At 30.9% G+C, this 26,756-nt stretch overlaps 1 protein-coding gene across 4 annotated transcripts in view; it reads right to left on the bottom strand.

Moving 5' to 3' along the window:
- LOC121116686 (cytosolic carboxypeptidase 1) overlaps positions 1–26,124 on the bottom strand; it is a 54,607-nt gene extending 28,483 nt beyond the window's left edge. For 2 of the 4 annotated variants that reach the window (XR_011779758.1, XM_040710972.2), the window contains exon 1: positions 25,767–26,124. The gene's annotated coding sequence lies outside the window, so the exon portion shown is untranslated. Of the gene's footprint in view, positions 1–11,685; positions 12,638–25,766 lie in introns of all 4 variants that reach the window. The other 2 variants (XM_071887790.1, XM_071887789.1) reach the window with 2 other exon arrangements.
- Between the last annotated feature and the right edge of the window lie 632 nt (positions 26,125–26,756).

Genomic DNA, 26,756 nt, shown 5'->3' on the forward strand with positions numbered 1-26,756 from the left:
TTGTTTTGTATTTTTGAGCAAGTTCAAACGGGAGCTAGAAACTACGGGGGAAAATGTTGAGCAAATACTTTTTCAATAAATGATGAAAATAAATATATATCGTATGCCAAATAAACAGAGCTGTACTGTGTTAAACGCAATCTTACCATCAAATACTAGTATCTGGTTTCTTTGTCTTATTTTCTAACAAAAGAAAGATTTATTTATACTTGATCCGTAATTTCGAGTGATTAAATATGATATAATACTATCACAATGATACTCATCATTTTAAAACTCATCAAATATTACTTCATTATTTTGAAGTCATCAAAAGTTATGTTTATAAGTTTTAACTTATAAGGATATAAAGCAGATTCAAGCCCGAATTATCTAGGTTGGCCATATAAAAACTTCAATTTGTGCGGTAAAACCTCCTACTTATATCTTCGAATTTATATAGATCTTAAGGTTGGGGGGCAATTGTTATTATATTTGAAAGTAATCCCCCCCTTTGTCCAAATCAAATCCTTTAGTTCGTGCCAGCTCGATAAAAGGTAATCGAAATATGTTGTTGATTACATGAAATAAGTTAACGTGCACAAAACACAAGTACCTTTGCACTATGCTTGACTTTGTATTGTTATTTACAGTCTGTAACTTATATGTATTATATACATTGCCGACATGTGACCCCAGGATTATGTATAATACCTAGGCAATGTTCAAAATGTCGTTTATTATATAGTTTGCCTGAGACCATCAGGTATTATATACATTAACTGGGTATTTTATATAATCCCGGACTTTCATACCGATAACATATATATGAACAATTTTTAGTTAAAAAACCCTGTGTTAATGAAATGGAATAACAGTCACTCTGAGATTTATAAAAAAATTCTTATTCATTTTTAATCTACATTTTATTGCCAATTATTTTTAGTATGCTACTGAAACATTCAATTAGATTATATTCCATTCATTATTTATCTTGATAGCACCTTCTTATGGATTTAATCATATAATCGAGGTTTCGTGAATTTAATTAACCTTTTGTTTAAAAGTTTTTATTTTCTATTTTTCCTTTTGAATTCTTGGATTATTTTATTTTCAATGTGAGGCATATAACAGTAGCTACAAAATTTAAAAAAATGTAGTAATCATTTTAACAACCTCATACAAAAACTGATTTGCACTAATTTGATTACAAAAGTTTGCATTAAGTTAACAATATTGTAAAGAAATTAAAGGTTTTTATTTTACGATTAACAAGATTATTTCAAAATTCGGAATATTTTTTTAATGTCATTTATTTACAAAAATATTTTTAGTATTTTAATTCATATTTTAGAGTGCCAAATGGATGGAATAGTGAACAAATCATTCAAAATTTAGTTGCTGTAAATATTATAATCGTTCAATTGTTTATTTTGTAATTAAATACGTTTTATTTTTGAAATTTATTTTTTACTTAGTTCACTAATCACGTTATATATGCAAAGAAATGTTCACTATTGTAGAGTTAATTAATAGAAACTGAACAATAAATAGCAAATTATATATATATATATATAATTTACAAATAATTACAATCAATTTATTTATGCTACAAATATTAACACAAAAGTCATAATGGATAAATAATAATATAAAAATTGTTATTAAATAATGTAATATGAGCTGAGGTTGATATTTAAGTAAATATCTGTCACAATATGTGAGAAATTGCTTTTTTTACACAATTATTGTAGCATATTTTTTTAAACGTTCAAAACATGGAGGAAAAAAGCAACATTTTGTAATTGATAGTAGTTGGCCTAGTGAGGCTTTAGTAAGCATACACAACAATTCGTGTGAGTTGAATTAACCTTTATTAAATTGCAGTACTTCGTCAGATAATGAAAATAACTAAAATGGTAAGGATGCAAATAAAATATGTTTCATATGATCACATACAATTTCATACATTTGGTTGATGTAATCGGTTCTCCAAAATGCTCAAAACAATATGTCAGTCCAACCAAAAGAAGATTAAAAGATCATATAAGTGATCTCATGAAATATGTCGATAAATATATGAAAGGTACTGGAGAATACTTCAATTCGAGAGGACATAATAGATCAGATTTGAAAATACAGGTGCTAGAACAAGTCCGGCCTATAAAATCCGATGCTGATGCTTATGGCTAAAGAAAAATGGTGGATTAATAAATTTCAGTGAGAAACTCCCACTGGAATTAATAGACATTTAATTGGACGTTTGTTAAATTTACTGTAAAACAGTTTTGTTAAAAAAAAATCACTTTTTTTGTAATATCATTATGAATTTATGTGAGGTTACAATCCTGTATAAGGAAAATATTTCGATATTTTATTATTGATATATTAATGTACTCGTATATATTATTTTAAATATTCCTAGTTGCATCATTTAATGTTTTTTGTATGTTTGGGAAATTAAGTATTTATTATATATTATTATTTAATCGAAGAGGTCTCCAATGGAGACGACATCGATTAAATGTTACTGATCCTCTAAACCTCTTTGTTTTATTGTGTTGGTTGAGTCAAGTACGTTTTTTTTTAAATAATTAAGTTACTTAAATTGACTTTTGTAACATTGTTGTAATTATATTCAATAATATTTTCATATTCACGATAAAAACGTGGTGCTTACAAACTTGAATCGAATTCTTTTTAAATGATGTATTTTCTAATACAGAGATTCCTTTTCGGTCAACTACCATCATCTCTTAGTTAGGCTGGTTACTTCGAGGACCGCCTTCATTTATCAAAGTTTAAGAGGAACATTTAAGCAATATATTTATTAGAATCATTATTTAAATTTGTTTCATATTTGAAAAAATAAATTCCTTCAAATACTTTATGAAATGCTTATCCAAATATCAAAAGTATTTTAATTGTATACAAAAACGCCAATGGTTCATTCTAACGCTAGGCAAGTGCTTTGGTTAATCTACATTATATATCTTTTGATATTCTTCATAATATCTAGTGAAACAGATATTTCAAAGAGAAACGAATGAAAATAACAAAAGGAAAGTAAAGATAAACATACTTCCTACAACCTATACCGTAAGTTTTTATTCTTTTTTGGCCTTACTTTGTTTTAAGAGAAACATAAATCGATACTGATGTTATAAAGAGTTCACTCCAAGTATGTGCCCGGTTCAGGTTCTGTGGTTCTATCGTTCCCGATATCGGTTCTTTCATTATAACAGTCTCGGTTCAGCTTTAGAGGTCTCAGTTCCAGTCCTTGGTCTCGATTCATTTTTATACAGGCTCAGTTTGATAACAGGCACTTAAAACAAGAGGCGTCACGAGAAAACTTGGGCCCAGCAAATGATATTAGATACAAACAGGGCCGTAGCTACCTTATACGCAGATTGTGTAGTGCCCCAAGTTCCAGCAGGGTCCCCAAAGGGACCTCAGTTCAAAACTTATTAGTGGAGGGGGGAAATGGGTATAGTGAAGTTTGGGAAACGTTGGCTTAAGAAATATTATAATTATCATATTATAGTACCCCGACAAGTTTAGTAGCGGACCTTGATCCATAATCTACCCAACCTCTTCCCTCTTGTTTTTACACTGTCATGTGCCTAAAACCATCACTTTACCAGATCCATAAGAAGCCCACAGCTACATATTTGGAACTCAGATTTAACTGTATCACCCTGACGACGTAAAAAAAATCATTGGAAAAGCTGCAATTGCACTAAAAAAGTCAAAAGTTGAATTATTGATTAAAGATAATTAACTTTTTATAAAATATATTTTATTTTCTTTGCATATTCTATACAGGAACAGAAGCACAAGAACCAAGACCGATAAGCAATACATAGCGGTTTCGGTTTGACTTTGTCGTTTACAGTTCCAGCGGTTCAAGAAACGGAACCACTTGAACCGAAAGACTGCTAAGGGCAAAACCTTGTTGTTCTCCATTTGAATTACGATTATCTTAAATAAATATATCTCCTTAAAACAAATAAACAAAGGCTCAATGGAAAAGAAGGAGATTAACATTGTCAAATGCTGGAAAAAGGGGCATTCGACAATCTTGGGTACGGAGATTATATTTTGATTTAAAAAAAGTACTAAAAGTAGCCCAATCAGTTCAGTGTTATGGGGGAGGAGTTGTTTGTTAATATTTCGGAATTAAAAATACAATATATCATAATTTTAAAAGCATTTTTTTAAATCTAAATTTTGAGGCTTTTTAATTACATTTATATTTTTAGTCTATTTACACAAATTAAGCACTAATAAATATTATATTATATATATAAAAAGATTTATGACTCAAGACTCAAGTGGGGAGGAAAGGGGAAAACGATCATGTCAATAGTTCTTTATACCTAGAATTACATGACTTTATAATCCAAGAATCAAAAATTATTTCAATTTCCTCGAATAATAAATACAAATAGATTAAAATGAAATATTAGTATTTCTTAATTATAACTAATTAAAATGGCGTTTGTTACTTAAATAAAATTTTATGCAGCAAACAAATTGTAACTTGTATTAGTTACAGCAGTATTCGATTTAATACTTAATTTGCTTTCACTTTTATGCATTTTTTATATTTTTAATTCATCAAACTATACGTTACTACACAATTAAAAAAAGATACTTATTTGGAAGGAATACAATAAACAAAAAAATAAACGAATTAATCTGCAGATTGAAGTCATCCTCTCAATACTTCACTACATGTATATAATTTTTAATAATATTGCATTAAGTGTAAGCACTTAATGCATTAACTCTATATTGTGCAATGCAAATGCACAAATATATAAGAATGAAATGGTAACTATGTTAGATTCAATTAAAGTTAAAATAATAATATGCTAATTAATTATTAAACATTAGATACAATGAATAATAAATATATAAAATTATTGGAATGGTGAAGGATAGTAAATAATAAATGCCTTAAGATATGCATGGTCAACATTTTATTCAATTAATAACTGTCAAGTTATTTGAAATATCTTATAAGCCTATTTAAGGGGAAAATTCGTTTAAGACTATCCTTGTGTCTTTTATTTGTGATACACATGTCTTATTTATCCAAATATAATTACAGTTTTTTTTACTTAATAACAAACCAAAATGTCATAGTTTACTTTAGACGTCATTCTATTAAAAAAAATAATAAAAAGCTTGGATGTAAACCAGTGCGGATTGCAAATCCGTAACAAGTTTATATCTTAATATCTTGACAATCTTAGAATTTATGATTATGAAAATGCGTTCATCAAATTTAACTAACAAGATTGTATAAGAAAAAATACAAGAGGAGAAAGGTCGCCAATAACTCCATAGATCCTAATACTAGAGAGCTTTAATTAATGTTGACAGATCTTGTTGTATTTTAGAATTTTAAATTGCTGCCTTTTATTCAAATCAAGTAATTGGAACCCGATTTATTCAGGAAAAACCAAGAATTTATGTTTTGAGCTAAGAAAAAGTGGGTTTTTAGCTCACTGTATCTGAAGCCCTTGGACTACTATGTGTGAGGAGGCATGGAGAGAGAGAGCCCAATAAATCCGTACATAAAACTCTCAGGGTTCTATTCTCGAGACAGTGCCCAACATGGACAAGAAGTTCATCATCAAGATCTGTTCTAGGTTCAGGGCCGAATTGGATGCAGTAATTGAAGCTGGATAGGGTCGATTTGAGTGATTGACTTCACTATCATGTATAATATTTGTGGATTGCTGAATTAATTTTGGAAAATAATTCTTAATTACATTATCCTTCAATTTTCAGGATTTAAAATCACCCACTTGTATATTGTACAAGTTACTATTGGTACGTCTTGTGAAGTCTTATTTAATTATAACTCTACCCATTTTACTTTACAACAATTGAATAACGCTGTAATTCCAGTTAGATCCCTTAATCTACAACTTTACGATTGAAAGAGTCGCAGATCCTAGAACTATCTAATGTACCACTGATTACTTATCAAATAATAATTTTAATCAGAAAATGAAAAAAGTTTCCATCATGATATAATACCTATGAAAACTAATTAGTGCTATAATATTTTTTGGTTAACACTGGTATATTTTGCTTTTAACTTGTATTTATCACAATACACTCCTTTAAAAACCATGATTATAATTGAGGAGATCGTTTAGTATTTTTTGAAAGCTGTTTAATTTTCCTTGACATCTATATATAACGATTTTGATAGTTTCAAAATCGAGCCATTTTTGAAGAAATTTAAAAATATGTACAGGGCAAGGACTCAAGGGTGACATCATATAGCTTCAGTCCTAAAAGTCTGACAATTAAGTACTTGGCACCATTCCAAAGAACTTACAAAAAGCTACAATTTGAGGGTTATTTAGTTTTTGTACGCTCAAAAATGTCCGAGCAACAAACAAAACGGCAGAGGGTCTGCAATCTCCTCTGCGCAGAAGTCGATCTCCGACAATACGATCTTCACAGTGGACGCATTTCTGAACAGGAGAAATGATTGGTTTTTGTCTGAATCAAGAGCTTAGGTCGAGCACGCAGCATAGTGGCCTCCGATGGCAGCAAGATGCCTCCCTTTCTTCAAGGCAAACGAAAAAGTCAACACGGAGGTCTACTACAAGATCAATATCTTTCCATAGTTGAGAAACACGTTCCCGACAACTATGTGTTTACCTAAGACAGCTCTTCGGCACACGTCCAAGAAGGTGAAACATTTTTACAGTGAGGACATGACATACTTATGACCGGCAGACTTCATGCCTTCGTCCAGACCCTACAAGAACCCCCTGGACTTCGTTGTTTGGTGCATCTTTGAGGGTAAGACAAACAAGATTTCTCACTCGAATGTCGATTTCCTGAAGACTGTGATCACAGAGGAGTGGAACAACTTGTCCTTGGACTTCATCAAGTCCAGCTGTTCTTCACCGTATTGAAACCATAATTCGGAATGGAGGGGGAAATATTGAATAAAAAGTGTAGAAAACTGTTAAATTACTAATTTTTGCTTGAAAAGTCTGCAATAATAATGACACAAAATAAAAATACGTAGAAGTGAAACTGGTTTTAAAATTTTCTAATTTTTGAGTCCTTACACTTTAAGTTTTCACTGTATTAAATAAATTGAACAAATATGTATAAAATTAATAGTGCATTAATAATAAATGATACTAATGTTGCGATAAATAATGTTTAGAAATGTAAATTTAATTATTTTTTTTTTCTAGGTGAAATTAGTTACTTTTTTTAAATAGTAATTTTATTAAAAGGACAATGAAATTAAATTGACTTTTTGAAATAATAAGCTTTTTAGAAAGACCAAATTAATATTTATGTCATCCTGAATAAATATATATTTTTTAATTTTCATAATTAAGGATGAAAATTATGCAGACTCTACACGAGTTAGCACTTAAAGTTTGCACAGATTTAAAGATTCCCATTAAATAACAGTACAATTTTCGAATTATATATATATTTTTATAAACCAGTTATGAAGTTAAAAAACAATTAAATTATGCTATTACTTCAGGGTGGTACGATATCTAATTTTTCGACAGCAGCACGATGTTTAACAGAGTACTACATCTGCAAAGGCTACCAGGGCCTTCATCACCACCTGGAAGTAATCATAGTGTTCTAAAAGTGGCTACATTAATGATAAAGAGATCAGCCTCCATATTATACAAAATGGAATATTCCATGTTCTAACAAAAAGCAAACAAAAAAAAGGAAACATTTTATCTTACTTTTTATTTTTGTCTCTGTTATTTTTTTGTTTAAAAAGATACATTTTTGATGTTGTTTTTGTAGTAAATGAAAAAGAAATAATTAGTTTCCTTTTAAAGGTAAGGAAAAATTCGTCGACCACTAGAACAACAGAAAAAATTATTATAAAATGTGACGCAATAAAATATTGTAACACCCCATCAATTAGATAATAACATTTATTTTTTGGTCATAGGGGGAAAAAATCAATAAATTAGTTGAAAAGCTTCTATACGGCATTTCAATTGACCTTCATTTTACGAGTAGAATTACTTCCAGGAATACTTTGTACCGGAGTCGAAGTGCGCAAATTCGTACTGGCATTTTTCTTCTTGGGCATCGATGAACTCGGATAAAAGTGAATTCAAGCCTAATTGAAGTATTTTTGACCTTAGATTACAGTCTTTAATCATTTGTTTCCTAATAATAGGTATTAATATTATATTACATTCATTAACATTTGATTTTGTGATGCTTTTATCGATCACAATTGTTCGAATACGTCTTTACATTTTACCAAGAACAATTGTCGTTTCTGACAATTAGGCAGCCTTTTGCAACTTTGGGAGTGAGTTATATATGGCACACTTTACTGATGTGCATACTGATGTGCATACTTTGTGAATCTATTAACTGGAGCTCTTACTCAGACGATTGAGTCTTTGTGGAGTCATTTCAAGGATATGCTCAGACGGTTAGAAGTAATGAATGCCTCAACAAGAGTTTTTTTTAGCCATATCTCAAGGAGTATATGTACATAGAGAAAGTGTCTCAAAGATATTTGTACTTTTTATATAATTCTTATTATGAGCCAATATCTGATATGAGGTTCTTTCATATTTTTCATTTAAAAAAAAATCATTTATGCTCCACCTTTTTTTTCTGTTTCCTGACTTAGTTGATCTGATGACATATTTGTACTTCACAATAATACCCTTCACTTTCATCTAAGAAGAAGTAAATTTGAAATATCTATCCTAAATTAGACTTGTTCCGTAGCTTTGGATAAAAACATTTTCTTTTGGAAGGATTGTAAATTAAACGAATAGGAAAATTGGGGTGCTTAAATTTGATGTTTTTAGTTTATTTTGGTCAATCCCCTCCAGCCTGTGAGGCCCAATGCAAGGGAGATCTTGGGGGTTCACATACTTATAGTCAACCTGAAGTTATATACTTATCAAAGTGTTCAGATTTGAATGGACCACTCCGTATAATTATCAAATTGACCAAAAAATGATTATATTTCTTTGTTGTCCTTTTATTATTTTTTATATGTTTACATAGTGTAGCTTTTTTGATGCAAGATTACCTACACATACATGTACAATTCAGTAACAAACTTTCCTCTATTTTTTTTAGTATTTTTTTCCTTTAACTCAAGGGCAAATAAATACACAGTATTTCATATATGTCATTAAAAAACCCCTTAATTAAAAATGTTTTGTATGACCTTGAGCAAGCAAAATTACCTTTATCACATTTACCTTCTAGAAAAAGATAGGAAAATTATTTTAAATTCAGATAGTTACTTTGGATTGAATACAAATCACGAATTTATTCAACAGTATTTAAATATTCCCCTCATTTTGTATATTGACCTTTCTCGATCTTTTTATGATGCGATACATCTATGTTATAAGTGTATTATTATTTTGTTGCTCCCACGTATCCTTGAAAATAAATTATAGTAGTCATAACGATTTGATGAATGCTTATTTGGATTTTAACATCGTTTCGTAGAAATGTACTTTACGTATTATCTTTTAATGTATGAACATATAGGTCGTTCAGGCAAATCCGGGCCACCTTTAACTGCATCTTGATCAATAAGGGATGCATACAGAGGTTTTTAAATTTTATTTACAAATTCTAGTAATAAAGTGTGTCCGCCATCTTTGCCAATCATTCGCTTAAGACAAGGTGTAAAGGATTTGCTGATAATCTCTGGACTACGTCTATATGGAAGACTTTATCCCATTTCTTGATGATGGAGACCTTCAAGGAGTAAATGTTGTTGTGTGAATTGGAAGACACTTTACTTCCCACTAAATCCCACTAAAATAAGTAATCCATTGGATTCATTTCAATGGAGTTCAAGGGCCAGGTCTGGGGGACCCAAAATGACACTTTCTTTTCTTTCAAAAAGTTTTGGGTCTTGCAGGACTTGTGAGAAGGAGCCGAGTCTTGTTGAAACACGAACTCGACACCATTAGTCTTAGCTTTAATCCAAGGTACCACATGGTAAGGCAAGAGTTCACAGTACCTGTCAGCAACCACCCTCTACATTAGCTCTAAGGAGACAGGGGGGGGGGATGACACTCCCATGGCTCCTAAAACACGCTGGCAGCCAACTTGATTAAAAAGGTGTGGGGGTATTAGATCTCTCCCTTTGTCCAATTATCTGTTGTTCTGGGGTGTGTCGACAGTCTATTGTTTCTCATCCGAATAAAATATGATTCGGTTACCAGGGGACTTCAAATCGTTCAGCAATTTTATTCCGTGGGCTCAGGTGGCCCTCATTTTGTGTATAAGGATATGTCTTTTGTAGAAAAAGTATGACTTCCTCCTCAAGTCAGTATTTATGCCCCTGGAGACTATTACTCGGCTTATTTAGAGATTTTTGACACGAACGTTAATTGGAGTCCCATGAAATACCTTCATGGTTAATTCAGGCCTACGATGAATCTGGAAGTGCGTTTTTTAACACTTCAAACATCTTCTTGATGACACTTGGCTGTATCCTGTCCAAGCCAATTGGATGATGGTGTTCCTTCGAGTCTTCTCTATCATAAATACTTGTTTTGAATAAAAAGTTGCGCAACTAACTTAAAGCTAACCCTTAATTCTCACTTTAAAATTGAAATAATCTCGTTAAATGCTTTCCTTATTGTTCAGAATGTAGTTAAAGGTGGTCCGGATTTACGTGAGCGACCTGTATGTATTAAATGTAGGACATCTGTAGAATGTAAATACAAAATAAAGCTAAAATTCTTTTTCTTAAAATTGTGTGAGGATTGTATTTGTACTCTTTGAGGAATTGTCGTCAATTTTATCAACATTATTCTTATTAATCCGTGGGGTGTGTCAAAAGTTCCACATACAGTTGTCGAAAGAATGATAAATTGACAGATTTTTTTTAAAAAGTCCTCTTCAGAGCCAATATAAGTGCTGTGTACAAGTTGCACTTTCTTTGTCTTTAAATACATTATTATTAACAACATTCCTCCTTCTAATTACCATCCATAAATTCATACATTCATTTAATTTTTTATCTATTAAAATTGCATAGTTATAATGTATTTATGTGCAATAAAACTGTGTGCATTTGAACTTTATAATGTCATATGAAATACATTTACATATTTTAGTAATTTTATTATAATAGTAAAAAAACAAAAAAAAACCATATATATATGATCGTTATAATCATTTATCGGTTTATTCTCATCCCAATAGCTGTAACTCTTTCATTTTACATTGTACATATATATTAAATATAGGATATATGCTGCCCACCAACATAAAAGCAAGATAGAATGATTTTTTCCCCTGATTTTATTTTACTTCTATGACAAATTGTCGTCAAATTATTCTTATTAATTTTTTGAACGCAGCAGAAATTGTAACTAAAGGAGCCAAAACAGACAATCTCAATAAAATAATGAGGAAAGGACAAATTTTATTTAAAAGGCCATATCCGGGTGAATATACATAAAAATTCTTAATAATAGTTAAAATTTTTTGAGGATTTTAACTCAAACCACGAAGTTGAATATAAAGCATATAATCGGATCAAATATGTCTATAAAACTGTGGGCTGTATGTATTTACCAAATGGTCCATTAAAATCAAAACACTTTGAATTTTAAACTTCAATAACATATAAAATATTAATTAATAATATAATTTCAACAAAATTAATACTTTAAATAAATGTGTGTATGAGCTCTCTTAATAATTAATGCAGCCACTTTTTGCGGCAATGATGGCTTCTTGGTGGAAGGATTGGCATCCATTGCAGATATTTGGATGAGGAACACTGCAGATCTTCCTTACATATGTATCCAAAAGGTGTAATTCAGGTGCGAAGGGGTACCAAAAAACTCAAAAAAACTTATTCAAAACTCATTCAAAATAGTCTTGGAACGGAGGAGATGGTTTTTTTTCAGTGCTGGCGTCTAAAGTTGCCTCTCTTCTCCATCCTCACATGGCTCTTTCCACCATCCTTTTTGATAGCTATCTGACCAGTCACATTTCGATGCCCTACCCTATATATACCTTTTTAAATGGTAATTTCTTTATGAGGAGTCTTTCGAATTTGTTGGACATTGGAACAAAAAATAGTCAAATAATCTTTGTTTCGGGAAATCTTTTGCAAAACTCTTTGACATCAATTGCAATTATGTATTAATTAATTGAAAAGATTGTGTGATTTTAATATTATAATAGTTAATTCAGACTATTGACACTCCGAAATCTATGGGATCTTATAGGAATAACCGGTTAACAGGTTGTTTGTTGTTCTCAGGCATCATGAGATTTATTAAGTTTGATAAATTCACTTTAAAAGTTCTTCTTGATGAAAATGTATTTCTGTCCATGATGCATTGGAACTTAACATTTTACAAACTTTAAAGGAGCTATATATCTAAAAAGTTAATAATTATATATTTATTTGTTTAAATTTTAGAAACAATTATATAATTAAAAAAGGGTGTAACCTCTGCTTTAAATTAATACAACCTTGAAATCAATATTTCAGAGTTTTTGCAAAACATTTTTCTAAGCAAAAATTGTTTTAACAAATTTTATTTCAATATCACTCAAAATCTTGTGGCTTACAAAGAAATAATCATTTAAAAAAACTAGGATCGCCCTAAATGTAAATACTTTAATTGATAAGTATCACTCGTATTTCAAAAAAAATATTTTTTCTACTTGATAGAAACAAAAATTTAGATTGTCATAAAGAATCTAAGTAGGTATTTTATTGCAATAAATGTATTTATCGTAGTAATAATTTAAGGAATTTTTATGAAATCTTGCTTGAACTATTTCGTATGACACAATTCAAGTCGGATAACTGGAATTTCATGACATTTTGAAGATAAGAATCATGTAGCATTCAGCTGTATCTCTCAACCAGAAAAGAGAAAGGCCCAATATTAACCAATTTTATAATAGTGTGAAGAACTCCTCCCTCACATTTCAAATCAAATAAGAAGTTTACGACACAATTATGGGGTTACGGACTAAGGTCATTCTTTTTGTTCGATTAATAAAATAGAAATGTTCATTGCCATGCGACTAATAATTGGAATATGACAAATGAGTGTGCATACTACGAATATTATTTATTAACTAAAGTGACATCCGACAAAAATGCATATGAGCTGTTGATGGAGGGTGGAAGGTCATTCTATTATGCCCCAAATTGACGCAAAATATCTTCACTTACCGTGTGGTCCTTTAAAATCTGAACACTTTGACAACATATTACGCTTTTAATTTATTGTTCTCAGCATTCACCATTTTTTTTAAAACAAAAGCTATAGATAGTCACACAATCTTGCAGATAATATCCTTTTTCTTGTACTGTAATAATTAATTTTATTATTGAAAATAAAAAGAAAGAAATTTCCTATATTGCAAGACTCTAAAAAAGGGTTTTTGAAAAAGTCTTTTGATTTTTTTTTTTTGACACTTTTGGTCTCCCTTACAATACTGATGCCAACCCCCTCGACAACACCTTTTGGGTGCATGATGAGGTAAGGCCATCAGTGTCCGTTATCCTAAACACCAAGGTGCTCAAAACCAATGTCAGCCAGGATTGGGATGCTATGACAGAATAATGCATCCGAAAGAGGTGCCAGGCCTTCTGCCGGTACCTGGAAGCCATGATTTCCTCTAAGGGAGGCTACATTAATGATTAAGAGAGCTCAGACAAATATTATATTATTTATAGTATAAATTTTGTAGAAATTATATTCTTAATTAATAAATTATATCTTGTGACCAATATTTTATATCAAATAATTTTGCAAACCAGGGAGTTGTATTATTTTGCTGTAAGACTCTCTCTGTCCAATTGTTTTTCTAAACTAATATTAGTAAATAAAGCTCTATTGTTAATTCAAACATATAAATTTGTTCAAACTTACTTAGAGAGTGGTTACCCAAAACATTCGGTACCGTCTTTAAATTATGGAAAACGTCAGCTCAAACCCAATTTGTTATATATTTTTAAACATTATATATAGTTACATATTTTTTTATTCAATATTTCTCCCTTCACAAGCAATAGCAGCCTCGATTAACAGATTGAAAGGTCTTGATGAAGGCCGTCCCAATGGCGTATCTGACTATCATCATAATATATCGGAGCAAATTCAAATATTGATGGGAGGTGTAGCAGACATTCTTCTCCAGGACGTCCCAAACGACAAAGTCAAGGGGTTGAGGTCAGAGCTGGAGAAGAGCAACATGGAGGCAAGCCAGAAGTCAGACATATTGATGCTGTCGAAGTTATAGGTTCCTTTTGGCTACATTCTGGGCTGCAGATGCCCAGTGTCTCTATAACCTTTATAGCCAATGACACTAGCGTGGAGGGGATAACGCACGCTTTTCGTTGTTTGTTATTGCTACGACATTTTTACCTTAGAGACATGGTCTAAAAACAAAGCTGTTTTATTTTTGTTTCATCTGACATTTGGTTGTATACTAAACTTTGCCATCATATGCTACAGCAAGAATTGGGTTTCCACTCTGTATGTAAGATACAATTCATTTTTATTTTAAATTATCCTTGAAATTACTTCCCTAAATCTGTATGACAATGTTGAAATATCATAAATTGTTCTTTTATAAGGATGAAATGAAAGATTATCTAATAAAAAATATGAGAAAAGAAGGATAGCACATTATTAAATACCTCAGTAACATGCCTTCACCCATTATTATACTAAATATTGTAGAATCTCAATTATATCATATCCCCAGACATATTGTTATATGTCAGTAGAACGCAACTGATTTGTCTAACCTACCTATGTATGTAGATTATGTGACAAACTTTTTTTTTTGCCTAGATGAAAAGTATTTACACTATACTACTACATGCTGCATTTTAGTAACAGTTAAATGAAGATTTAAAATGTTAGATGCCAAGATTTTTTTTTGTTTTTTGTGTGTGTAGAAATCTGTGACAGGTACATTTTATACTAATAAGAATATCAAAAATAATTATGATTGTGCATTTTTGATTTTTTGTTGAAGTTCAAGCGGGAGTACTCTGGATTGCTTGGAGTTATTAAGCGTCGACCAGAAACAAACAGACAGACAAACTTTGTTTTAATAATATACAGTGTAGAGCAGCAAAACGTGGACAGTTAATTATTGTTTATTTTCTAATGACTATGAAAAGGTTTAGTGATTATTTTTTGATATTCTGTTTCTGTTCTCCTTTTTACATAAACAAAATTAACTAATCTTTAGCCATTTCTTTATCATGAGCGAGCAACAAGCAAACAGTGAGCGCATTTAAGATCTCCTAGATGCTGGAATTGATGTGATGAAGATTACAAACATTATGAAGTGTTCTGGAAGCCTAGTTTTTAAGTTGGTTGATAAAAAAATGGAGAAAACCTTTCCAGGATGTCAGTAAGTGGAGGGCATAATTTAAAGAGGCAGACGAAGTTCTTGTTAAATTTGGAAGATAATATAAAGGAGGATCCCAATAAGTCGACGAATTGCCTCGCAAACGACATCTCTGTTGCTCCTAGAACGCTCAGGAGAGCTGTAAAGCACAACTTGGGATTAGTTTATTTTACAAGGATCCCACCCACACCACCTTCTGATAGAGGGCATGAAAGCCAAGAGGATCTAAAGGTGCAAGAAAAGCCTCACATGGATCAAGGCTAATGGGTCAATTGTGAAAAAAAATCGGACAAGAAGATTTTCAGAGTTGATCAATTCCACAACCACCGGAATAACTGCTGCCTTGCAGAAACAAAAAAAGAGGTCCAAAGGGTTTACCCGGTGAATATATTTATATACATTATAAAAATGGACTGGTGAGAGTACCTGACATTGGTCAGAGTTATATAGTGTCGATAAAAGACAAACATAGTTTGAATAATATAGATGTGAATTCTCTATTTCGTTCTTCTTTAAAAGACGCGCTGTGCTGTAGCTAAACACGCTTGTTGCTGAACTTAATCTAAAGTAACCTTCATTATTTTTTATTTTATATACCGGGTGGAAACTTGAAACTTACAAACTTGTATTGTATTGATGTGAGAAGTTATGTGTGAGGATATCAGAACTATAAGTTATTATATAAGATACACTGCGTATCTCAAACACCTGCTGCTTTTAGAGCTTTTTAAATCAGGTGAAAAATGTCATTGCAGTAAGATTCAAGGCTTACAGAATCAACTCTTCTTTGTACGGGTAACACTTCAACAGATGTATCCAGGTTGATGGAAATGTCTCGTAAGAACATTTACAATGTTAAGGAGAGGCTAGAATACAACGAGACTTTAGAAAGGAAGGAGGCTCCAGAAAAATGCCAATTGTTGCCTCCAACGGTATTGTGGCGCCCCTGATCCAGTTTGCAGAGGGTGAAAGGCTCATGAGCAACCATGTATATCGACGTTTTCAAAGTCAACCTTCTCCCCTGGGTTCAGCCAAATTTCCCCAAAGGCAATGTCGTCTTTCAGCAAGATGTAGCTCCCTTTCACACTAGGAAAATTACTAAGACCTTCTTAACTAATAATATCGCTTTCTGGGACAAGAGAATGAAGCCACCATACAGTCTGGATGTCAATCCTCTCGACTTTTATTTCTGTTCGAGCCTGTAGCATCCATCCTCCGAAAGTTAAAGCCATAGATTGGGCTGGTATAGACCCTAACTTCATTTGCAATACTTGCAACTCTTTTCACTATAGACTTGTCGCCATTTGTGAGGGCAAGGGCGACCGAATAGAAAAACCCAATTTTACACTGCTATGTATCAGAAAAAGATAAAAAATATTCATGTTAAAAGCTTAAATAATGAATGGCAGGATTAAATCAAAAAGACAAACCTTTCATTACGCAAATTTATTAGGTGTCGACAACAGACACACTTTGTACTCCATTTTTTTTTAATGGCACACTAGGCTTTAGCTCTACACGCATGATGTTATATTGTTATTTTCTTAGAATTAATCAAGATGTCCTGAAAACGGTTGTTGTATCCCAGACGAAGACTGTGGTTCCTGGCAGGCCTTATACAATCCAGCAAGATACTGCATACGACTACAATCTTGAAGAAAGGTTGATGAATGTTCATACTTTTTAGAAGTCTGTTCTGTATCATTTTAAAAAGTATTTCCCAGAAGATAGTGCTCCACAAAAACATAACTGGATACGCCCCTTATACCACCACAGCTAATCATCTCTTGTCTTATATTTATGATGCACTTATCGAACTTTCATGTGACCAAACACTAAAAATAGATTTTTATTCTAAAACACTTGATGAATTCTGGATTTTTGTGATTCATGAGTACCAACTGCTAGCTAAAGCAGCTTTAGATTTATTTTTACCATTTGGTACATCTTATTTATATGAGAAGACTTTTTCCTTATTAAGTTATATCCAAAATAAATACAGATTGTGGCTTCGAGTAGCTATGTCCAAAATTTAAAAAGTATATATGGCTTATATTGAACATCAATACCACAATAACTCACAAAATAAACAACAGATTGTCATGAAATTTTGACAGCTGTCTTTTGAAGGTTGGTACTAACTGAAAATGAAGTGAGTTTTAAATAATAATGCCATCAATTTGTGAAGTGGGGTACTTTTAAGCCCATGTACAATATCGATGATTTTATATTTACAATATATTGGTTTGTTTGGTGGTTGTATTTTTTTTCATTATATGTGGAGTTAAAATCTTTATTTTTGATCAATATTGTCAATTACTTATATAAGGAAATCATTTTGAAAAATAGAAAGATATATAAATAAAAACTCGGTAATAAAGCCTCAATGTCAGTCTTGCAAAAAGATTTGTTCCTTTTCAAACAAATCCAAGATTGTACCTGGCACACTGTATATATCAAGTAAAAATTCGGTCAGTCACATAAAATTCTTTAAATCCAGATTTTACTGTTCTTAAATTTAGAGTTTTTTTATTTACTCCAAGGATCCTGCTCAAAGACAAACCCGTATATGCACTATTCATATAAGAGAGAAATATCATTTAATTCATAAAAACACACTTGATAGTTTATAAGTAAACAGTGAGAAAAAACATGTTCACAATAAATAATAACAGAAAATTTTTTGAGAACTTTAAATCATAATTATAATAATTCTAAGCATGCAACTAAATAAATCAAAACGCAATGGTATTCAATATAAAACTTTTTGTACAAATTTATGACTATTACTTTGTTAATATGTATAATTTTATTATTCTGCTATAGCAACTATTGCGAAATTTTTATATATGTGTGTGGCTGTAATTACTCAATTTCATTGAAGGTCAACAATCTTGTAGAAATTTAAAATTATCATTGTATACTGCAGTTGCTCTTTTTTTTCTCTCTCTATTTCAATCTTAATATTATTGTAAGTATTAAAGGTAATACAATTAATTGAAATAATAATATCTTCAACTCCTACATATAAAGATATATTATGTATATTCTTTGTCTTCACATATAAAGGCATATAGAAATTTTAATGATTGTTTGCATGTATATATATATTGTAACAAAGTTTCAACTATTACAAACATAAAACACATGACATACCATTACAACTGTAATGTATTTTTTTTAAACAAGAGGAATTTCATTATTTTTTCCATTCAATATCATATAGTATAATTATGAATTTAAACAATATTAAAAGGCTTTTCATAGTTGTATATATGTCTATAAAAATATAGACATAAATTTAGTTATAAAATAGCCACATTATCATAAAAAATATTCATAATGTCATCACTTAAAATATTTCAAACTTCATAAATTTATTATACTTTATGAGTGCAAATCAACAGAAAGAAGTTCTATTTCTTTATGATATTACGTAATGATGTAGAAATGGCAAGTTTAATTAGGTAAATAATTTTGTATAAGTGATTTCATTTACGTTATAAAATGTATTATAATTGTTGGATACGTCATCTTAGGGGTTAAAAGCTGATATTTTTACAGCATACATTGTGCAGCAACGAATCCTGCAGCAGGATTTAAACTAGTTTAAATCTCGTACCCCTTATTTTAAAATATTTTAAGTTACATGAGCTTATTCTTTAATCCAATTAGAGCAATTTTTTGTTAAAAAAAATTCGTATTACGATCGGGAGCAACGGTAGAGGTTCAAAGAAACTAGGATATCCGACTTGCTTGATGTCAAGTTGGCAGAAACTGTCAGGATCGTCAGCTACTCGGAGAGGCTCGACTTCAAGGTGAAAAAGCTGAAAAAGGACGGTTTGAGCCTCTCATGGAGTCCTGGGAGCGGTAGTCTCAATTAAATTCGGTATCCAGCCATTTTGGACTCAGTGAAGGAGAAGATAGGCAGGAGCCCAAACAAGAATATGAGAAAGATGGACAAGAACCTCGAGGTCTGTGAGAAGACACTCAGGAGGGCAAAGAAAGTGAGCAGGATCGAGAAAGGGACGAATCTACTCAGCTATTTATGATCGGAGTCTTCTCGTCAGAGAAGACTTGGAACGTTGACCAGGCGGTGGACACCAGGAATGACATGTACCTCGCTTACCACATTAATAAGGTCCCTGCCATTCACCCAGCAAAACATCCTGCTTTGATCATGATGTTCGGATTGGTGTGCTCCGACAGGAAGAGCATGAAGCATAACTGGTTCGAAAAGGGACTGAGGATGGGCACACAAAAAGGGCTGCGTGTTTCAGTAGAATAGTTCCCCCTCCCTCAAATCCAAAAAGACACAAGATTGCTACAAATAAAAACGTTGCCAATTTCTGGTATATGTGGCCCCGAGCTCGCTGGATCTGAACCCCGTCCAAGGACTATGGGGTGGATCACCGTTGAGGAGAAGGCTTGTGCGACCTCTATTCCTAATGTGGAGTGCCTGGGGGAACACATTGTAAGGAAGTTTATCAATTATAGAAATATTTGCTGCCACACACTGTAAAATGAATATATTTCCATGAAATCTTTTTTAAACTATGTGATGTGGGTTTTTTCATTAATAAATATTAATGAAAAAAGACATAACATATGTATTGAAATATAATTGATGCAAATGATGAAGACTGATATTATAATAAAATGAAAGAAATGTATATTTAAAGTCCCTATGAAATCTATAATATTTTCACAATTTTTTTTGTTGAAAAGTAGAGTAATTAGAGAAAAATATATTTATATTGTAGTAGTTACTTTTTATCTACAATAGAAAACTAAGATTGTATAACGATTTAATAACATTTAAAAAAAATAATATTAGGATAAGACATACCGAAAGATTCTTAAAAAATCGTAACACTTTTAATTTTAAACTTCAGCAAGATATAATTGATTAATTAACAAGAGTTTCTACAAAATAACTACTATAAATAGATATGTATCTAAGCTTTCTTATTAATTAATGATCAGCCCCTAGTGACAATGATGGCTGTAAATGTAGTCCTCTGTCATGGTGTCCGAGTGCTGGTTGACAGTAGCTTTGATGGTCTTGGTGTTTAGATGACACACATTGCAGGCATTGAGTGTAGTTGAAGGGTTAACATTAGGTCTTTAGGGGGCCAAAACTGTAATTCAAAAGAGTCTTGCAACGGAGGAAATGGGGTTCTTTCATTGCTGGTGTGAAAAGTGGCCTTTCCACCTTCACAACTTTTGATAGCTTTCTGGTTAGTCTGGTTTGAAAACCTAAGATCTCTTGTATGGGACTTAATGGACTTGAGGCAATTGGTCAAAGCTGTTTTCTTTAATTCTATTACAGAATTTGGGACTGGACTCGAGACTAGAGACTCTATTTCAATTTTAATCCATATATTAAAGAAATTGCAAATCGACTTGGACTCGAAATCTATTTCATAATCAACTCGAAAAACCTTAAAGACTATACAGGGATGTAGTAGTACACATTTAATCCTTTTCAATCCGGAATTAGATTTGTGAAAAATAACGGAGAAGGACGACAGGACATTTTATACCTTAAAAGTGCAGGCTGAGACGGTTGGAAAGATTAAAGAAGATTCTAAATTTTCTCCAAGCCAACCAAAAATTCGGCAAAGTTTTTCTCTTTTCTGACCAAAAAAGTTTCATTGTTGATACCACTCTGAATAAGCAGAACAGTCGCTACATCACACCGGAACATCCAGATAATATCTCAGCTTCAGTGAGCCATGTCCTCAGAACAGACAATCCAGCCGGAACCATGGTCTTGAATGTTTTGTAGTTTGCCATTAATTTTTTTTGAAAAGGAAGGAGCGGTTCAATGCAGATGCTTACATCAAACTTCATGATAAGAAACTGCTATCTTGGGCCGGAGAAAAATTCGTAGACAAATTTATTTTAATTCAAAACGGAGCTCCGTGTCATCATACTGCTAAGATCTAGGACTTCTTTGAGAAACCAGTTTCACGACTTTAGAGACGTCAACGAGTGGCTACACTCCTCTCCAGACTACTCTATCTAGGTCTGTCTGAGGAGAAGGTGTATGCTACTCCTCTCATGAGTGTCTAGTCTCTATTTCTTTCATTCATGAAGGTGTTGACCAAGCTCGATTCTGACCAGATAGTGTAGCCCTGCAAGGGATTTAGGCCTCGTATTGAGGCAATTACTATAGCTGAGGGCTTAAATATTGAAAAAAAGTTGTGACAATGACTATTTTCACATGATTTTGTTAAATAAATGTCCTCACAAAACCTTTCGATTAAATTTAATTGATGAAAAAAACTAATATGAAAAAATTTACTACTAGATAAGATCAACCCTTAAATAATAATTATGGACTTAATATCAGCTCAAAAAAATAAAAATAAATAAATAAGCATATATATATAAACTGGGGCTGGACTCCATCAAAATATTAAAGGACTCGGATTGACTCGATGAAAATATTCATTGACTCGTAAATACTAGATGAAAATATCCATTGACTCGTAAATACTAGTTGAAAATATTCAAAGACATTGACTTATGAGCAAAGACATGATAATCGACTTGTACTTATACTTATTCTTTATAATGTAAGAACTTTAATATATACAGTTCAAGAAATCATAATTTTTTCAAATCTAAAAAAAAGACTGCATCTCCAATATCTAAATAGTGTTACTTGAAAATAAATAAATGTCGTCGGTTTGGATGCATTAATGATTAATCAGTCAAAAGATTGGGAATGTAAAGATTTGCAGTTAAAGGAGATCGATTTTATATGAATTATCAAATTTTTCATTTCAAAATTAGCTATGTTTAACTATATACTAGATTACGCTTAACCTCAAAATACTAGTACAATATGAATTGACTTATAAATATTAACTATTTAAATTTATATAAACTATTAGTTTTTTAGCATATTTTCTGTTGTAAAATATTGATTATTATATGTATTTTTAATATATAATTGCTAATATAAAATAAAATATTTTAGGGTACAGTAGTTTCAAAGATTCACAGACGAGTGGGTCCTGTACTCAATAGTTTGATATATTCATATCAGATACACTGAAATAACTTTGTCAAGTGAATTGTAGAATATAAGTATTATTTGAGCTGGACATCAACATTTTGGGGAAAGTAGATGGAAGATCTCATAACTTGGAGGAGATCGTGAGTTGTATCTTATGGAGTATTGGAGCGGGAAGAGACTCTTAGTTGATCCTTGGGAAAAGGACAGAGGAAATTACATCCGATTATAGATGATATAACAACTTCTTATTGTTGGTATAATCCCTTAATCTACGGATCGACTCTGAGTCCCTGACCCCGAATTTCCTAAGAGACAAATTCACAACAATCTTCAAAGAATGAGGCCATTCATAATCCTCCAAAGTGCTAATTGTCCGAATATCTCGAAAATGTCGAGAACCTTCTTCTCCAACTCCAATAATATATTTTTTGCGTCGCTTTGCTTTACTTAGCAAAGTTTTTTTCTTTATTATTAAAAAGTTTACGATAATTGAAATTCAACTTACCACTTATGCAGACTCCAACTTAGAATTTACATATATAATATGACAAGCGGGTAAACTTATACAGTGTACCCATCAAATCTATCCAACTCGTATGTGAGGAAAATTTGGCTAAAATCAACATTTTTACAAAAACAAATTTTTCGTTAATAAACGATTTCGCAAATGAGCAAAAAATAATAGCTAATAAAGCTAATCTTACATACCACATACAAATTTCTAAAAATATCTACATAAAAAAAATTAGTTTTTTATAACATAATCCTGCAATAAATCTCTATTTGTTTACTGCCTATAATAAATAAGAGTATATATCCCCATAAATCCACTGCTGGATGATATAAGCAAAGAAATGGTACATTAAACTTTATTTATAAACAAAAGACTGATTTCCTAAATTGAATAATAAGCAAAGAATATTTCTATGAACTAAGAATAAGTAACTCAATATTTATGTATTTTATTAAATCAAATTTGATATAGTAACAACATCCAGAAAAGGGTAACATTTTCCTTGAAACTGAAGCCTTTTTTAGATTTAGTCTATTTTGAAAAAAAAAAATAAAAAAATCTAAATATGTAAACGTGAACAAAACTCTTTTAAAACTGAACATATAAATTTCAAATAAATATGTACATACGGAAATTTATTTTTGTACAATTTCATGGAATTTATAAATCAATATTTGTGCATACATATCAAAAATTAATTACCTTCAGTAAGTATATACGTGCAATCAATTAAGATTAATTCTATGTTTAAGTTTTACTAATTATTCTTCATTAAAAAAAAATATTTTCTAAAATCAATTTATTTAATTAAGTGTCAATAACGATTAATTTGTTTAGTTACTTTTCCAGAATGGAAAACACTTTTGAACACATTAGGTAACTATACTTGTCATGAAAATATTAAAAAAACAGGAGAAGGAGTATTCAGATTTTATTTAAAATAGATCTTTATTCCATAAAGAAATTTTAAAAAAATCCATTAATTCATTTCTACTACAATTAATTAATATTATCTTTTATTAAGTTGCCAAATTGACTCATTTAATTAAATTTAAAGGCATAAAATAGAAAAAGTAGTAATGGTTCAAAAAACATAAGAAAAACCTCTTATAGGCAATGTGTTAACCATTATTAGAGTTGTTTATAAATATTCAAAATCTAGAAAAACTTGACTGTACTAAAGGCAACAATATTCTTATTAATATATGTACATACTTGTTCAAAATATCGATCAGAAAATTCAACTATTCTCTAACTCAAATGAAAAAAATAATACAATCATTTTAGTAATGATCCGTTAAATTTCTAATATTACTCTGAAGACCAGTAACAAAATACTGCGATGGAGCTTCTTATTAAAAAAAGTTATGATTTGAATACGAAAAAACCATATAATGTGGAAACTCTTATAAACTCAACTCGGACGAACTCAAAAAAGGCTATATTGTCTAACACAAACTATAATAGACGCATAATTTAAAAACTAGAACTTAAAATAGCTCAATTGTGTTGCCTTGAATCCAACGTAAAAGTTAAATGGCAGAGTCCAAAATTATATGATTCATTATTTAACCTTCGTAGTTAATTAATTAATTATTATAATTGTTGATTTATTCAATTAATAAAAGTAAAGAGATAATGAAGATTTATTTAATATTATTATAGATAACTTTGATGATTAAGATTTGTTTGCAACGCATCTAGTCAGTCAAATATTATATATTTAATCTATGATAAAGATCCAGTGGTCAAGATGTTACTTACCAGGTGGTCGGTCGATTGAAAACTGACCACATACTCATTCAATAATTTATGAAGGTTGAGTCGGTGAAATTAATTCATATTTCAATAAATTAAAACATAAACAATTAGTTAGAAAACAAAACATAAATGAGCTCTCTAGCTTACGTACAAGTCGAGAAAAAGACACATGATCGTCACCGACGAATTTCCATTCGCCCATTCCATGGCGTTAGAAGTATCCAGGACCACCGTCTACGCCACCAGCAAGTCAAAAACGTTAAAGAGGAAGAAGGGGTCTTTAAAAAAGGCTAAATTGGACACAGAGGTGTGAAAGAAAACAAACCAGGCCAATTGCTTCAAGTCCATGATGGCCTATGATAGAAGACTACATCCGTAGGGAGTGAAAGGCCTTCCCCACCGCCTGGAACCCATTATTGGTTAAGAGAGCTCAGACACACATCCGTTTAATTTATTAATTTTATTGTTAATTAATAAATTATGTCTTGTTAAAGTTTAAAACTCTAAGTGTTCAGATTTTAATGGACCACTCTGTATTTAGAAAAAGCTTGCACTGATAGATATTTGAGTATTTGCAGAATTTTGATTTCGAATAAAAATTTAGTGCATTTGTTACTAATTTTAAAGGGAATATACAGCAATGCTCTGTTTGTAGACCTTGTTTCATTCTAGTACGCCTTTCGATGCCATTATCTTTCAAGTTGAAATAAAATCAACCATTTTATGCACAAAAAAAAAAAAAAAAAAAAAAAAAAAGATTGTCATATAGTCCATTATATCGTGGAACCAATTGCCTGGCCCCTTTTCAAATACTGCTTTACAGCCTGTTTATATACTTTAAAAAAAAGTTTGATGTAGTGTTAGAATACATACAGGGTCCACATTTAAAATATATATATATAGACATTTGCTAATTGAAACCTGATAATCTAATATGCATATACACAGATAAGTTCATTTGAGAACGAAATACATAAATGAGAAGAAAATTTGGCGGGAAATATTATTTAAAAAAATTAATAGTCAAATTTTTTAATACGTTACCTCAGATGTTAATTATTGTATCAATTTCAAAGTGAGTTGAGGGTTTTGATTATTTGTTATTCAGTTGCTAGTTTAGTCGAGAAAATAAATCACACTTTTTATCGTTGATAAGCTTTTTTTATTTGTTAATATGCTTTCTATGCTTAAAAAGTGCTTATAATTGAGAAGGCTAATTGCAAAGGGTCACAAAGAGACGACTTTCCTTCCTTCGTCTTCACGTCTTGACTACTTGCAAGCAACTGTTTATTTCGTGTTTCTATAAAAGAAATACGAAGAAAAGAAAACAAAATACTACATTTTCTCCTCATATCATTTTGAACATTCGTATACTGCTTAATTTGCTCTCATATCTGGACTTATTCACAAATAAAATAATTCAAATATGTACATAATTCAACCACTATGAAAACATTGAGTAAAACATTTATGTATTTTTGAGGTCATTTTAGAAAATATTTTATTATTCTCAAACAACGATTTATCAAAACTTGTCTTAATGTGTACTAAAAAATTCTAAAAATTATGGCGCAAACTAGCCTTATTCTTAAAAAAATGTATCTAATAGTTTTTCATTAAAATAAACAAAAAAAAGATAACATTCCTGCAAATGTTAATGAACCATATACATAAATCAATGCTTTTTAGAAGTGTCAAATATTTAAAATTTATAAATAAAAATGTCCTTTCATTTTGTTAAAAAATCAATCAAAATGAGGTAATTGTTTTATTTGGAGCCAGCATACATTTGAGGGAAAATACAGACAGTATACAGATATATAAGAACAGATGCAACGGACACCCATTACGATAAAATTGTTTTCATCCTTAAAGAACTCTTTATTTAGGCAGATTTATCCAACAATGGTCGTTCAATCAGAATTTTAAATTTTGTGTTTTACTTTGTAATAAATATACTTTTTGTGTGAATGTTTTAGTTTTTACTCAGGAGTTCTCACGTTTTTTGTTGGGTATAAAAAAATATGATTTGAA

The sequence above is a fragment of the Lepeophtheirus salmonis genome, chromosome 4 (assembly GCF_016086655.4).
Source record: "Lepeophtheirus salmonis chromosome 4, UVic_Lsal_1.4, whole genome shotgun sequence".
Lineage (NCBI taxonomy): Eukaryota > Metazoa > Arthropoda > Copepoda > Siphonostomatoida > Caligidae > Lepeophtheirus > Lepeophtheirus salmonis.